The sequence below is a fragment of the Thalia democratica genome, chromosome 2 (genome assembly GCF_965202585.1).
Source record: "Thalia democratica chromosome 2, ktThaDemo2.hap1.1, whole genome shotgun sequence".
Lineage (NCBI taxonomy): Eukaryota > Metazoa > Chordata > Thaliacea > Salpida > Salpidae > Thalia > Thalia democratica.
Genome location: NC_139166.1, coordinates 101,274,729 through 101,291,406, shown reverse-complemented (window position 1 = coordinate 101,291,406; position 16,678 = coordinate 101,274,729). Strand labels below are relative to the sequence as shown.

The following is a 16,678-nucleotide window of genomic DNA, read 5'->3' as shown; positions in this document are numbered from 1 at the left end:
TAATTGTGGTATATAAAATCTAAAACATTTATTTAAATCTAAGACTAAATCATGTACTCATTTAAGCTGCAGACAAGTTAAATGTGCTGAAATTATATCTACTACATTAATGTTTGTATTTTCCTGGTAAATCTTGCTGACTATGAAAGTTACCTGCGCTGGAATAGTGCTTGCTTGTTATAAAATACTAAAACTTGTGCATATTTAAAATTTATGTGTACTTATGTTTATACAAGTTGCTAAAACTTTACAATATTTTATAGCATAATCTAATAGTTTGTAGAAAATTATAAACTGAGTTTTTAAATTGCAAACTGTTCGCATGTCAAAAATAGGTTTTAGTATATGTTTTTGTTTTGAGTTTAAACCTGTTATAATACTAATAGCACTTTTTTTCCTAAATTATACTTGTGTATAATACGCCAAAAACTACTGTATCTTTGTTAATACTTGTAATATAACTACTGACAACAAATAAAACTTTTTTTCAAATCAGTTTCAACTTAAGTTACTTTTAATTTTAGACTGTAAAATTTTCTTCGTCGCTAAACTATGAAGAAATATTTACAAAGTTTTTAAAAGTGTTATTTTTTGTTATTGAAATACATATAACTCAAATTTTTAGCCTTCATATACTTATTAAATCAGTAGTTTTGATTTGTAATTATAAAAATTTTATTTACTGACAATGATCATAAGTCAGATTTACTCATTTTGTTTAAAATGATAATTTCCGAAACTGATTAGAGATATTTTAAAACATTGAAACTTAGTAGATTGGTTTATAGCTTGTTGAAAGATTTTCTGAAATTATAAAAAAATTGCACTGCAAACTATCTATGTCAATACTTGTGACATTTAAATAACAACTTGTATATTTTTACCTGTGAATTTATTAGTGACGTCATAATGCATTTCCAAATTTTTAAGAAACTTTTTAAGTTTATATCCATTAAAGTCTAGCACTAAATGCATAATCTATCGTAACTTGAGTTTGTCCTACAAAATACGTGGTTTACATTTTATTTTACAGTTGTTTTGATAATGGTCATTTAAATCTATTATTAGACAAGCACAATTAACAATTTACGTATCCGTACAATTTACCTGATAGAAAACCAATTAAATTGAGTTGTTTTATGTTTTAATTTTTAGAAAACAAATAAAAAGATCTCAACTACTTAGTTTGCATAATAAAGTCTTGAAATATAAATTGAGTTACTCTATAATAAAAATAACTGTTAATAATATAGTCAAGGTTTCGCGCTAGCTAATAATTTTTTTATCAGCTTTTAAACATTTTTCTTACTTTGTGATTATCTTTACTTAAATATATGAGTTTTCTGTTGTTAAATACAGGGTTGCCACTTTACCTGGAAAAACCTGGAATTTTTAATAATATAAACATACTTAGTAGTAAAAATTCGATTTGACACAAGAAATCTATCATATAGGTGAGATTTTTTGTCATCATCTAATTTTTTTTTATAATAAACACATTTAAAGTAACTCTAAAGTATATTTTCAATGTTTTTATACTATTTAGCACAGTTTCTTATAAAGAAATAAACTTAGAAATAAAACATGTCCACGTGTAAGGTGGTATTTGAACAGCATTTCTTTAAAAATTCAATATGTTATGTCATTTTATCTTAAATGTTGAAAAAGGTAACAAAATTAGACATCAGTTTAAATCGTTGTTTGAACTAGTTTTGATTTTATTTATCTGCCGAATAAACTCCCTTTTTTTGTCCAACTTTTGTAGTAAGTGTTTACTTATCAGCAATAAATATGTTCGTGTTAGGTTTTTACCACACATTTTTGACATCTTAAATTGACGAATTACAACCTGTTTTTAGCATTTTTAATCATGAACTTGTTAGTGACGTAGTAGCGTAGTTTTAAATTTTTCTACAAAAAAGTTTTATTAATATTCTCACTAAAATAATTATTTATGGCTAGTTTCTTTGCTTCGGTTTAGACTTATTTTGCACCGCTGTAAAGTGGTTTATAATATATTACTATGTCATCTAACATATAATTAATATTTATTCTCACATTGGAAGCCACTTGCAAGCCGGATCCGTGTAATTTATCTTAAAAACTACATAAATTGAACATTTTTTGGTTTTTTTATAACTTCTTGACATTTTAAAGTACAGTAACTTCTACTCATTTGCCGTATAAACCGTTTTTTTTTTGGTTCAACTTTTGTAGTCAATGTTTACTTATTAACAATAAATATGTTTATGTTAGGTTTTTACCAGGGGCGTAGCGTGGGGAGGGACACTGGCGCATGCGTGCCACCCAAAAAAAGAAAAATGTAAAAAAAAGAATGTAATATCTTTATCCTTTATAGTTTATTTTTTCTGCTTAATTTGCCTTTTTTCAACTATGTTTATCTAGTACTCAAAAAGTAAAACGAAATTTTGAATACCAATTAGTGACAAGTTAGGAAAGTACATGTTATTACTCAATATACTGATTCGGTGTGTAATTGCAAATGCGCACCGATGTTGATGAAAAACTCCATTAGGAAAAGTTTTATAAGTTCATTAACTTCATAAGAATTTAGACTCAAACAGTACGCAATTAATATAGCGCACCGCTGTAGTATAACCTTATGGCAGATTATTTTTTTACAAAAAAGTTTACAAATATACGTCACGCTTAAAGAAAAATTAAACAATTTTACAAATTTTTTTTATGCTACATTGTTAAGACTACTGCTAGTTTTCCGAACTTTATTTTTGTAAACATACAAGATAAGCGTGTCGGCCTATAAGAAATAAATTGTGTTTGTGATTTTTATTTTAAACAAATACAATCAAGTGAATTAAATTCAAAAAGTATACTTTTAACTATTTTACAAAGTTGTAATAAATTGCAATAACAGTTATAAAGTTGGTCTATTTTAACTTCTGTCTAACTTTATTTAAATTATGTGCAATGAGGTGTTGTTATCACTGTTGTATTGTATATTAAAGAGATTGATATTTTTTCGTAAATAAAACAGATACTTTCGTTTTATTGAATATATTAATTTTTAAAGATATAAAGTTTACTATAAGTTATAAAAACAATTTTTATTTAGTAAGTTTACATTTTTGCAAGTATAAGTAATTCTAATGAAATTTATACTTTTATTTAATTGTTTAATTTTATAATATATAAATATTTTTTAAAACAGTTAACGAACTTATTTTACTTAATAAATTTATTTCAATTATATTACTTATAAACAGTTTTTTTATAGCTAGTTACAAAAGTTTTAATTTAGAGGTTTTTGAGAAAAAATTTGCGCACCCTCTGACCAAAGTACCACGCTACGCCACTGGTTTTTACCATAAGTTAAATTGAGTTTTACTACAAATTATTGAATTATTAACTAAACACAACATTTTTTTAACATTTTTACCCGTAAGCTTACTAGTGACGTAGTAACGAAGTTTAAATTTTTGTACTAAAAAGTCTTATTAATATTGTCAATCAAACAGTAATTCATTGACAGAGTATAGGCTTAAGCTTCAACTTATTATTGCACCACTGTAAATTGGTTTACTGTTCAAAACTATGTCATCTAACATAAAACTATTATTTATCCTCACAATGGAAACCACTTGCAAGCCGGATCCGTGTAATTTATCTTAGAAACTACTACGAAAGTTGAATAGTTTTTGTCTTTTTTTATCCTCTTGACACTTGAAAAATTGTTTTTTTGTGTACCTGTGACTTGTCACTTAATTGCCTAGTTGTTGATTTTTTCACCAAAGTTGTCAATAATGTCTACTTCGAAATTTTTGCGCAATTGTATACTTTAAATTGCACCAAAAAATATGTAGTTTGCATTCTATTGTAAATATGTTTACCCTTTCATAATTGTTTACATTTACACTAGAAGTTGGCAACATACGTGCAAGATAATAACTTTTTTAAATCAAAATATTTTGCACTTTTTTTGATTTTCTGAACACAGTGGTTTTAAACAGTCAACTCAGTTTCGCTTTTAAGGTCTTTCAATTTTGAGTAAAATTTCAAAGTTTCCCGACCCGCGAGAACTGTTTTCTTTAATTTACTATTCAGTATTGTATTCAGTATGTTTTACAATAGTGTAAAACGTAATTTGTTGTGTCTAAATTATGATCAAGATACTTGAATAAAGTTTACAAAAAATGGATAACACTTAAGTCTTTAAAAATTTTTTCATACACCGTTTCTATATGCGCGTTTTATATATCATTGTTAAATTTAAAAGTCACTGTTAGCTTAAATCGCACATGCTGTATAAATATATTTTTTTCATATGTATTCAACATGCTTAGTTACTCGACAGTTTAGTTATTAGCAATAAATATGTAGTTTTTCTTACAAAATAAAACGTTTTTTAATTATGAACCTAATTTTTGAACCAAAAATTTTTTTGTCTCTGAATTATGAACCATTGTCTATAAAATTTATAACGTATTAGTTTTTACTATTTATACATATCATTTATCAAAACTTTAACTTAATGTATTAATAAAATTAGCAACTATACTTAATTATTGATATAAACTCATTAAGTAACAATAAGAATTAAATAAGCTTAACCAAATAGCTTAATTTGTATAAATATTTAAGTTATCTGATTTGCTATTACTTTGAACTATTTAAACAACGGTCTTGTACTATTTAGAAAAGTTGTTTCTAAACTGTTAAAACCGTTTTAAAGTTATTTTTGTCTTTTAAAAATAGTTTTACTTGTAAACTTTTTAGTGACGTAATAACTTAATTTGAACTTTTTTTACAATATTTTACGAATATTTTCAGTGTAATAATTTATGACATATTTGAAGATGAACAGTTAGTGTCCTAAATTTACACCACAAAATATGTGGTTCCAAACACTTGAAATGATATATTTTAATGGAAATAAATTTTATTTTAATGTACATTAAAATTATGTGCTCATAAAATCTGCAAACAAGCTATATTCGTCAAAATTTTGTTATTTAGTATGCTTTACATTATTTTCTTTATTTTTCTGGTAAATCAGACTCGCTGTCTGGAAAAATTTTCCACCCAGCATTGGACTAATGCTTGATTGTACTAAATTAATAAAACTCGTTCATATTTACAGGGTGGCCACTAAACCTAGCATACTGAAAAAACTGGAATTTTGAACAGAAATCTATAAAAAGACCTGGAAAAAAAACAATTTTTACGTGTTTATTTGTAAAATTTCGAATTGACACAAAAATTATATCATATGAATAAAAAAATTGTCATCATTAAAAAATTTTAAAACTAAATTAATAAAATATGTTCGTACTTATAAGGTAGCTGTCTTTTAATAAGTATTTGCTAAAGAAATATTAAATTTGTTTAACAAAAACTAATTGTAAGTCTAAATTTGAGCCTGCAACGGATTTTCTGTAAATGTTTGAACTTTTTAACTTTATTTGGAAAAACTAAGCTAAAATTTAAAGCTTTTTAATTTTAACCTTATAAGTTTTTTTTTTTGCTGAGTTACGAAGCATTGTTTTAAAAAAATTCTAACAGTTTTGTTTATGCTATTCAGACACATTATTTTATTTATATGAATGTTTTACTTTTAACTACTTATCTAACTTTGTTTATCACTAAATAACCTCATTAAATGAAGACCATTAAATTAGCTTTACTTTACTTGTATTACTTTTTATTAAGGTCAATTAAGTTCTTAATACTTCACAATATTTTATAGCACAATCTAATAATTTGTAGAAAAGTTAATTATAAACTGAGTTTTAAACTGCAAGCTATTGGCATCTCTAAATATGAACGTTATCTATAATTTTAATTTTTCTGAAAAATTCTACTTGTATAATTAGTAGTGACGTAACAACATAATTTAAAGTTTTTTTACGAAAAATTTTCGTTAATATACAGACTAAAATTGAAAATAGTTTCTCATTATTAGAAATCTGTGAACCCTTATTTAACACCGCTAAGTTAGTGGTCTGCATTGTATTTAAAAAATGAATAACTAGCATTAATAAAGAGTTAAATTTTTGATTTATTTAACGCAAAAATTATGAGGCATTATCAGCTACCGAACATTTATGTAATTCAAATAGAATCTTTCTGATGTTATTAATTATAATTATTATTATTTTGTATTGATTGTCCTTATGTGTGATATCTTTGTTTCATAATAAATTTTAAAATGATAAGTATAGTAATCTATTTCCGACAATTTATTGTTCATAACTTTAATATTTTGATTTTAAAACCAAAAATACTAAAAAATTAAAAAAAAAATAATGTTATTATAATTCAATTATTTCAGATCCAGAAGTAATGTGATATCGAAAAAAAGTGACAAAGTTACACCGGCCCACCACAAGTCCTTGCAAACACTGCACAATTACAATGAGGAACATTACGTGCCAAATAAACATGTGAAGTCGATATCTATACTGTCGCTACCTACAGCAGTAACTAACATTTCTAACAGCAGGTTATTATAATTTATTTATTTTCAATATTTTGTACTAAAAAACATGTAAAATCATGTTATTAATTATTATTAATATATTATGTTTTAATTAAGTGCCAAATAAACATGTGAAATCAATATCAATACTGTCACTACCCACTGCAGTTACTAAAATTTCTAATAGCAGGTTATTATAATTTAGTTTTTGTATCTTCATAATCTAGTACTTATCAACCTAAGACTGACAACATTAAGGCCTCCAAAACACTTTTTTAGTTCTAACAATTAAAAAACTATATACTAAATACTGGACAATAAAGTTACTTTAGTTGTTAAACATTATTTCTTGTTTTCTATATTAAGAAAAGTTCTAAGGGTGCCAAAAATAAAAGCTTTTTTACCATACTCAAAATAATTGTTTTGTTTTCAACCAATTTTTACAGTCCACACTCGCGGGCAATGTCACCAGTCGGGAGAATGTCATCGAGAAATATGTCACCTGTCGGGAGAATGTCATCGAGAAATATGTCACCTGTCGGGAGAATGTCATCGAGAAATATGTCAGCTGTCGGGAGAATGTCACAAAAGTCAAATAAATCAGTTGTTACGTCACAATTGCATGAAGATAAAGAAGACCAACTTGTGCTGGTGAGTTTTTTTATGTTAAAACAAAATATGAAATACTAGAAATAAAACACTAGTATTAGGTAAGAATTTTCTAAATATTTTGTGACATTCTGAAGTTAAAAACTGTATAATAAATGGTAAAACTGCCTAAAAAGTTAAACAATTAATGATTTATTTAGTTTTTAAGCTCTCAACTTAAGGTATGCTATTTTATTTGGTACCCTAAGCTTAGTTTACCTGAAAAAGGTTAAACAAATAACATCTATTAAAAAATTGAATATTTACAATCAATTTGTTTTATCTTTTTTTTTATTCAAAAACTCTCAAGTTAGGTATGAAGTATACACACTGTTCTTAAAAATTTAAATATTCATTTACAATGTGCATAGCTTCTGTAAAACTTTGTGAAATTTTAATGTTAAAAACTGTACAATAAATGTTAAAATAATGAAACTGCTAAAAAAATTAAACAATTATTTATTTAGACTTTATACTCTAACTCTCAAATTTAGGTATGCATACAAATTTATTTGGAATCATAAGCTAAATTTACCTGAAAAAGGTTAAAAAAATAGCATCTATGAGAAACTAAATATTAACATACATTTGTCTAATGTGTTTCCTTTTTTAAATTTTAAAATCTCAAGTTTAACTATGAAATATAATTGCTGTTCTTAAAAAATTAAATATTTAAACCAAATGTACGTATCTTCTGTAAAGCTTGAAAGGAATTTTATAAATATTTAATTTAAAGCTTTTTGTGCAATCCAAGTAGTTTTTGCTTTTCGTCTCTTATTAGAAATATGATTTATTGTTTTTTTTTTTTTTGAATACATCATTCTAGCAAAAATACTAGTTTACATATTTTTTACATTATATAGAATTGTTAGCAAATTTCAAGTAGTTTAGTAAAACATATTTTAGACTCAATGGAATAATTTTGACAGTTTAAAATTTATCAGTTTGATTTATTTTATTCTTTTTTTACATTTATGAAAATGAAGCTAGTCAAAATTTTATGAATATGTTATTAATAACTTTTTGGGTGATCTTTGCTTTAATTTATTTTGAAATAGCTACTTTACAATACTGCTTTTGTAAATATTAATTAAATATATCATTTAGATAAACAATTTTATTTTTATACATAGATGGAAAGCGGAGATGTAATTCAAGAAACAATTTCAAGTTCCGAACATCAAATTGAAAAAGCTAATTTATTTTTCATGAACTTGATTGAATGCTTCAAAAATATAAAGATTAATGAAAATAAAGATAAAAACAATGCTGTATTGTACAGGTTTGTACTTTTTTTGTATACTTTTTAATTTAACATAAATTTTAAAATGTAAAAATATATAAAACTATTAATGTAAGTGTGTTAACTAAACAAACTTTTTCATAAGCTTCACATAAACACTAGTTTTATAACCTTAACAAGACTACTAAGTTCTTAATGTTTATTATGAAAAGTTTTTGTTTTTTAGTAGTTTCTTTACTAAAAGGAATTTTCAGAAAATAATTGTAATTAACTAATCTAATATGTTTTTTGTTTGTTCTATAAAAAATTTCTCGGACAAAAAATAAGAGTAATAACTTTAAGACAAAATATTAAAAGTAGAGACTTTTATTATTTATTTATCACTATGTAACATTTTATTACATTATTTAATATTTTACAGATGTAACATCGCCTGTGTTTTATTGTCTTGCCTTATCACAGAGCACGGAACAAATAAGAATAAGAAATAAGAATGTTCACTTATTTTTTGTAAATACAAAATTAAAAGTTAGATTCTATCTTGTTTACACACAAAATGTTAAAACTAAAATAAACTTTATTATAAGTTTTCACTTATTTTTGTAAAAACTTAATTCAAGTAAAGTTTCTATCTAGTTTATACACAAATTGTAAATGAAAGTTTTGTATTTAAAACAACTTACAAATATTGAATTATAAGTTGGTTTTACAAATATAATTTGTTAACATTTAATGAATGAATTGATAAAACAACTACCAAATATTTATTTGTTAAACTTTTTGTTGTTCACAAAGTTTATACAGCTTTAAAGTTTATTGCCAAGATTTTTTACCAGAGTTCATTGACTCAAATCATTCTATTCTAATTTTTTTTTTACTTTTATTAAGTTTCTGTAACAAGTTTAAATGTTTAGATAAATCTTAGTTTTTACATGAAGATAGCTAATTTGTATTTATTTCTGATTTTGTTTTATATACATTTTACTATTAGTTTATATGTTGAGTTCCATCATTGAACTAAAATATTTTTAGGATAGTGTGCAAATATTGTTCTGCCTTAGTTTTTTATTATATTTATTGTACTTGTTATATTTTATTCTATTCTTTTAACGTTATTATTTCTTATCTTCACAGGACAATATGCACATATTAATATTTTCAAGTTTGTTAGGATTCGATCACTCAATCGTTGCTGATCATTGCAAGAAGTTACTTGCAAATATAATAGTTATTATGACGTCATACAAACACCAACATCAGATAATTTGTTTAATTTAATACCAGCAGCGAAAAACAGAGTTATTTAAAATAAATTACAAAAGTTAGTTAATCTAAACTGAAATTTCAATTAGTATTTTGGTTTAAATACAAAGCATCAATTAAATCGAGTCACATATCTTACTGTACTTTAAGTAACTTAGCTTGTATTAATTTGGGGCTTGGCATATTTATTTCTTATACCAAGTCTAACACAGTTATAAATATACATTTGTAAAAATTTTGTAGTACATGGTTTAGGTAAGTAAGTTCAACCAAGTTGATTGATTTTTTACAGCTTCTACCGACTTTAGTGATGGGAAATTTCAGATCAAATTTGTTTTCTACTTTTTTCAAATCTACTTCACTAACAGGTTAGTTTTGTTTCTAGAAGTTAAATAAAAAATTAAGAACTTATTTTCAATATTTTTACTCAAGTTTCAAACAAACTTATTTCAGGAATCTTTACTACATTATTTTATAAAAAAGTCTTTAAAGTGAAATTTGTGCATGAGAGCTTTACAATTGTTTTTTTAAAGTTTCAATATTCTTATGATTTCTCTATTTAGTTGTTCTACTGATAACTTTTACACTGAGCAAATATAATGTAATTTAAAAAGTACTAAAGTGTTTACTATAAACTGATTTTAAATTGTGAGTGTTTGATTTTTTATTTACAAAATAATAACATACCTTTTTAATAATTTTTTAAATTTTGTTTTAATCTAGATAAAACACTTAATTAAAAAAATCAGTTCTACTGTATTTTGTATAAGAACAAGTTTTTTAGAATGTAAAAGCAACTTTACTATGTGTTTAAAGCATAACATTTTAATGGTATTCATGTGTTTAAAATCAATAAAGAGACAAATATTTATGTTTAGCTGATTCAAATCGCTCTTTATGCTTTAAAATAATTGATTTATTGATTACGTTTAAAAGATAGTTTCAATTTCTTGTTTAAGATAGCATGAATTTTAGACTGACGTTTTTGCCAAAGTTTAAATTTTAGTGATTGCATCTTTTCTCTTTAGTAATTATTATTTTTTCTGTTTTGTTTGTTAGCTGGTATTTTACAGGTTTTATTGACTTTTAAACGTTTTTTAGTCAAATAGTTATACTATATTTTCCTTACTTTCTAAAATGCTTCGTAGAATTACACATTTTACATAGTTAGCTGTTATTCTACAAGTTTTATTGACTTTTAAACTTTAATTATTTTCTCTTAACTCAAGTAGTTATACTATTTTCCTTACTTTTTAAAATGCTTCGTAGAATTACACATTTTACTTATAAATTTAAATACTATTTGCTATTATTTGTTTTTAAGAAAATTGAAATTTAACTAATGTCTTAATTTCGCAGTAAGTTTTGGAAATATCAATAAAAATTCTAGATTTGTATGATTTACTCAGTATTACTGTAAATAACATTCTTTTTAGTAAATTAACCTAAACTTTAGTAGTTTATGCACAATCTCACAGAGTTTTTTAAGTATTTTATTCAAATACTATGCTAAAATAGTAATCTAAAGTTTTTTTTTACATTCAAGTATACATATAGTATGACAAATAGGATTACTTTAACAGCATATATTTTTAATGCTTAAATTCCTAATTGAAAACACATTTAAATGTGGAAATAATTTCAAGTGTATAATTACGCTATAGGATCAACAAAGCAAACATCTATCAAAATATAAGCGATAAATGTGATAATAAAATACTTTTAATATTTTATGTTTTCAAATAATAATAATTATAATAAAATATATTTAATACAGAATCAACAAAACAATGATCTATCAAAATACAATTATAATAAAATATATTTAATACAGAAACAACAAAACAAAGAGGTAGTATTTCCAGTGATGAGAGTTCAAATAATAATTCAGAATTTCAGAGAAAATACGATAATCAGGAATTTATAGAGGAAAAATCTAATAAAAATCACAAAAATTTCTTTGTTAAACTGTTTGAAAATAGGTAAATACAAATAAATACTTTACAAAAACTCCTTTTTTTATTTTTTTAAGAATTGGTATTTTATATTTTTTATAAATGATGAGTTCTTTAAATAAAATCACATAAATTTTTTTATTAACTTGTTTCAAAATAGTTTAATGTTTGTTTATAAATATTACAACAAATTTTTCATCAAACTGTTTTAAAATAGGTTATTATAAATAATTATTTTTTAATTAAACTTAATTTATGCTAGTGTTTTTATAATAGTTACTTTAATAGAAGTAGAGCATATTTTCGATTTTGTTTTGTAAATTTGAATTTAAGTTTAGTTATGTTTTTAATTATTATGTAAAACTTATGTGAAGTTTATATGAAACTATACATAAACAGAATAAAACTTTTTTAAAGTACTTTTTTTTAGTTTTGTATAATTTAACTAAAGTGAATTAAACTATTTAAAACAAGTTAAAATTTCAATACCCAGTAGTTAGTATAAAATAGAATTGTTTTAATTTTTGTTTATTTAAAATACATATTATAAATAGTTTTTTTTAATATCTATTGCTTTATACTGCAAAACTGAGTTTATTTAATTGTACAACAGAAAGTTAGTTTTAATAAAAAACGTTTCTCAATTTATAACAACGTTTATAAACATTAAGAATTATAAATTAAAGCTCACAATAAAATATTAAGCCATGAAGACTTCATTTTATTTTGATATCTATAAATGATTAAATGATTAATAAAATTTTTGAAGGTTATTTATGCCTATAATTGGTTTCATTCTAATTTTATAGAATGAGCTCTTTTTAAACTTAATAACTCTATTTAAAGATTTAAATGTTTAGCAACTAGGTCTTGATTAATTAGGACTAACTTTTGAAACGGTTTTGTTAGAATGATTCGATACAATTTAGTAGACTTTTTAAAAACTAGTAAACTCTGTAATCTATTAGTATTAGTTAGATATAACACATCAAGTTTAAATAGTTAACTTTTTTTTATACAAACAGCAAAGCAAGTACAGTTTGGGAAAATGAGGATATTGAATCAGTAAATCAAATAAACATTAAAAGTTCGGTTGAAATAAATAAGTTTGTTCAAAAATTTAAGCAAGTCTTGCAAGATTTGATAAGTTTGTTTTATTTAGAATAACTTATTTAGTTTTGGAAGGTATATGAATATTAAAAAATAATAATAATTTTTTAAATTTTATTATTTAAAAAAAAGGTATTGTCATTAAAAGTTTGTAGAATAGTAAAAGCAATTTTATGTATTTTAAATTTCAAGTCTTCATTCTATAACTTGACAAATTTTTGAGAAAGGTATATATTTAAATGTATATTTATAGCTTATAATAGTTTCTTATTTTTTCATTACAGTTACCAGAAATGAATTTATTGGACAAACTTGCAAATAAAATAATAAATTTCACATCAATACAACAAGGTGCTAATATAAACAAACATTATGTCAATAGGGCTTTCCAAGTTAGTTTATTAAAATTATTTCAAGCTATATGTTAATAATGTTTTTATTTATATTTGAAATCAATACTTACTCTTTTTATTAACATTTTTTTAAGTTTTTCAATCTAGTTGTAAAAATCTATTGTATGTAATAAAAATATTGTTATGAATTTTGTATGTTTATTTTACTGCAAGCAAGAAATATATTTCTCAAAAGCATCACATTTAAATTAATATCTTTGATGTATATCTTTGAAACAAATTACTCTAATATATATTTTTTGTTATTAACTGTATGGTAGTTAAACTTTGAAAATTAAAATTGCAGTCTAAACACCTAGTATATGTTTCAATTAAGTTTATAAACTAAACTTATTTGTTAATTAAAAAATAATAAATCTATATATATAAATATATATATATATATATATATATATATATATATGTGTGTAAGGTAGTTTGATTGTGGTTTATACAAAAGCACATGTACTTAATTATACCGGCGTAATTAAAACAAACCGTCAAATAACAAACAAGATAATGATGTTTACACACAAACAACTTTCCCTACTACTAAACCGCATTACAAGCTTCATGAGTGCTTATGACGTAACAAAAGTATTTATATACGCTTGTTTTATCTTTCAGTCGTGTGGTAGCATGGCCGAGCGGTCTAAGGCGCTGGATTAAGGCTCCAGTCTCTTCGGAGGCGTGGGTTCAAATCCCACTGCTGCCACCCTTTTTAAATACAGTTACTTTACTAAATTTAAATTAAATTCTTTTTACGCTTGTGGTAACTTTTGATAAATAATTCTATTTTCCTTGGAATATAATAATTTAGCATTATAGTAGTGTTTATTTGAAAATTTTCAAAAAATGAAAGCATCTGTACAAGATTGAAGTGTTCTGACATAAGAATTTAGTTAATATTATATAAATAAATTTGTTTTTAGTTTAAACTTACACAGCTGTCTGTGTTTTGAAATATATTTTTAATTTACACTTAGTTGCTTTCAGTAAAACTTTAATCAAGTGTTTTTCTCTAAATGTAAATGTTGGTTGTTCATTTTGTTTTTTAATATAAATTAGACCTGCAACTAAGGTAATAACGTTTAGTTTAATTGTACTGCAAAAACTTTTAATGAGTTACTTTAATTCAAAAAAAGTTTTAGTTGTTTTAAGAATATTTTTTATGCTTTTTATTTAATTTGCTACGAGTATATGTTTGTAGACTATTTACTTAAACATTCAAATAGCTTTTTGATAACAATTTATATTATAATGATCTAATTAAGTTAAGTTTGAAACTTTCATTTTTCTAACAGATATACAGGGCATTAGATAGGAGAATGACTACAAATCATTTGTGTCAATTAATAAGATCACTTATTAACAATATAAGCAATAAGCAATCACCGACTATTATTGAAATATTTCTCACTTTGGAAAAAGCTACTAAACAACTCAATAAACAAAATAATGAAATTATTGCAAGGTTCGTTTTAATTCAAAAAAGTATTTTTTAAGCCTAATAAATTTTAAGTTAAATTTGCTTTATAGAAGTATTATGAAGTAATAAATTTTATTAGTTATTAGTATTATTATTAATTTTATTTAACATTAGAAAAAAAGTTCGATATGTTTTTTATGAAAAAAGAACAATTCAAATTGGTGTATTTTAATTTCTTTAAATTCTAAAGAACTTAATTTTTTTTAATATTGATTGGTCTATTTACTAAACTAACTTTTAACACAGTAGAAATATTATATAAACCAATTTTTATTTTATAGTACTTCTTTCAATTTTGAAGTTTTTAATTTTCTTGTCTTAAATTGAAAACTGTAAAGTTTTCATAGTTATTAAAAGTCTTACCTAGTTTTGAATTTTGTTTAATTACAGTAGGAAACAACGTAGTAGAGAAACTTCATTACTGATGCCGTCGCCTTCGCTCGTTGCCAAGCAACCCAACACGTCATCGCAAGTCGCCAAAATGGTCAAAATGGTTGGTAATATATTTTTTCTTTGTTTATGTATTAACTTATAAATCCCTAAACCCAAAAAAAATTGAAACGGTCAATTTATTTGTTATCAATGATAAAATAGCTCATTTTTTGAAAACTATAAGTTATTCAAGTACTCTTAGAAATTCTGAGAATGCATTGCAAAATGGTTATTAGAAAAAAAAATTCTAATTTAAATAAAAACTATTAAAAAGGTTTTAGTTAAAATTAAAAAAGTAATTAGAATTTTTCAAATTTTTATTATAATCTAAATTTCAGTATAATTTCTTGACTTATACATAACTTTGAACTACTTATTAGTATTTCAAATCTCTCCTTTTGTCCCCATTTTAAAATAATTTTCTGCAAATCAAACTTATAATCAAGTGTTTTAAGTTCTAAACTATTATTTAAATTAATTCCAACAGCGTTCGGAAGTGGCGACAAATCGTTGACGTCATCAAGCCGCAAACTTGCCACGTCATCACAGAGCGTGGCGCCACCAAGCGGTAGAAACACTTTAGCGCCTCCCAGTGTGGAGAAAGTGAATGATAAGAGGGTTGAGGAAAATATACAAATTCTTTCGCAGGTTAGAAAATTGTTTGATATTTATTTTACATTTATGAAAAAAGAAAGTTTTAATAAAAAATTTATGAATTATTTGAAGTTTACATTACTGTTTATTTCTTCTTGTATTGTTTTTTAAAAAATCACAAAAATATACAAGTTCTATCACAATTTAGATCATTGTTGTTTAGTATAATTATTTAACTTAAAACTTAATAGTTTATAAGATGTTATTGTAATTTTTTGGATGGTAAAATAATAAAATCATTTAGATCCCTATAGTAAATTATACCAGTTTTTTGATAATTCTAAAAAATAACATATTAATAAAAATTCTAAAAGTTTCTAACCTCCAACAGCGTTCGGAAGTGGCGACAAATCGTTGACGTCATCAAACCGCAAACTTGCCACGTCATCGCAGAGCGTGGCGTCACCAAGCGGTAGAAATACTTTAGCGCCTCCCAGTGTGGAGAAAGTGAATGATAAGAGGGTTGAAGAAAATATACAAGTTCTTTCGCAAGTTAGATAATTGTTTGATATTTATTTTACATTTATGTATAGGAAGTTGAAATAATACATTTAAGTATTATTTAAAGGTTACATTTCTGTTTGTTTCTTCTTGTATTATTGTTCTTTATAAAATCTACACAAAATATACAAGTTCTATCACAATTTAGATTATTGTTATTTAGTAAAACTATTTAACCTAAAACTTAACAGTTTATAAGGGGTTAAAAGACTATAAAAGTTTTATCACAGTTAAGAGTTTTTTATTTCAAAAAATATTTCGAGTATTTTTATCATTTCCAAAGATATTCTATGTTTTTTTTATTATACTGAAGATACTTTGGATACTTCAGATAACAATAATATTATATACAGATTTTCTGGATATGCCAGATAATGGCTTCAACGGAATTCGAGTACGAATACTTGATGTCTGTTCGCATAATCGAAATAATACTGAATTCGGATAATCGAGTTCACGTTATCGACGATGTTATCAAGACTAGAAGGTTATCGTAGTTCTAATATTTAATTAGTAATAAATTAGACGTCAAAA

At 24.0% G+C, this 16,678-nt stretch overlaps 1 non-coding gene across 1 annotated transcript; it reads left to right on the top strand.

Annotated features, from left to right (window-relative positions):
• Nucleotides 1–13,701: 13,701 nt before the first annotated feature.
• Nucleotides 13,702–13,783, top strand: Trnal-aag (transfer RNA leucine (anticodon AAG)). The gene has a single exon. It is a non-coding gene; the product is annotated as a tRNA-Leu (tRNA).
• Nucleotides 13,784–16,678: the final 2,895 nt, after the last annotated feature.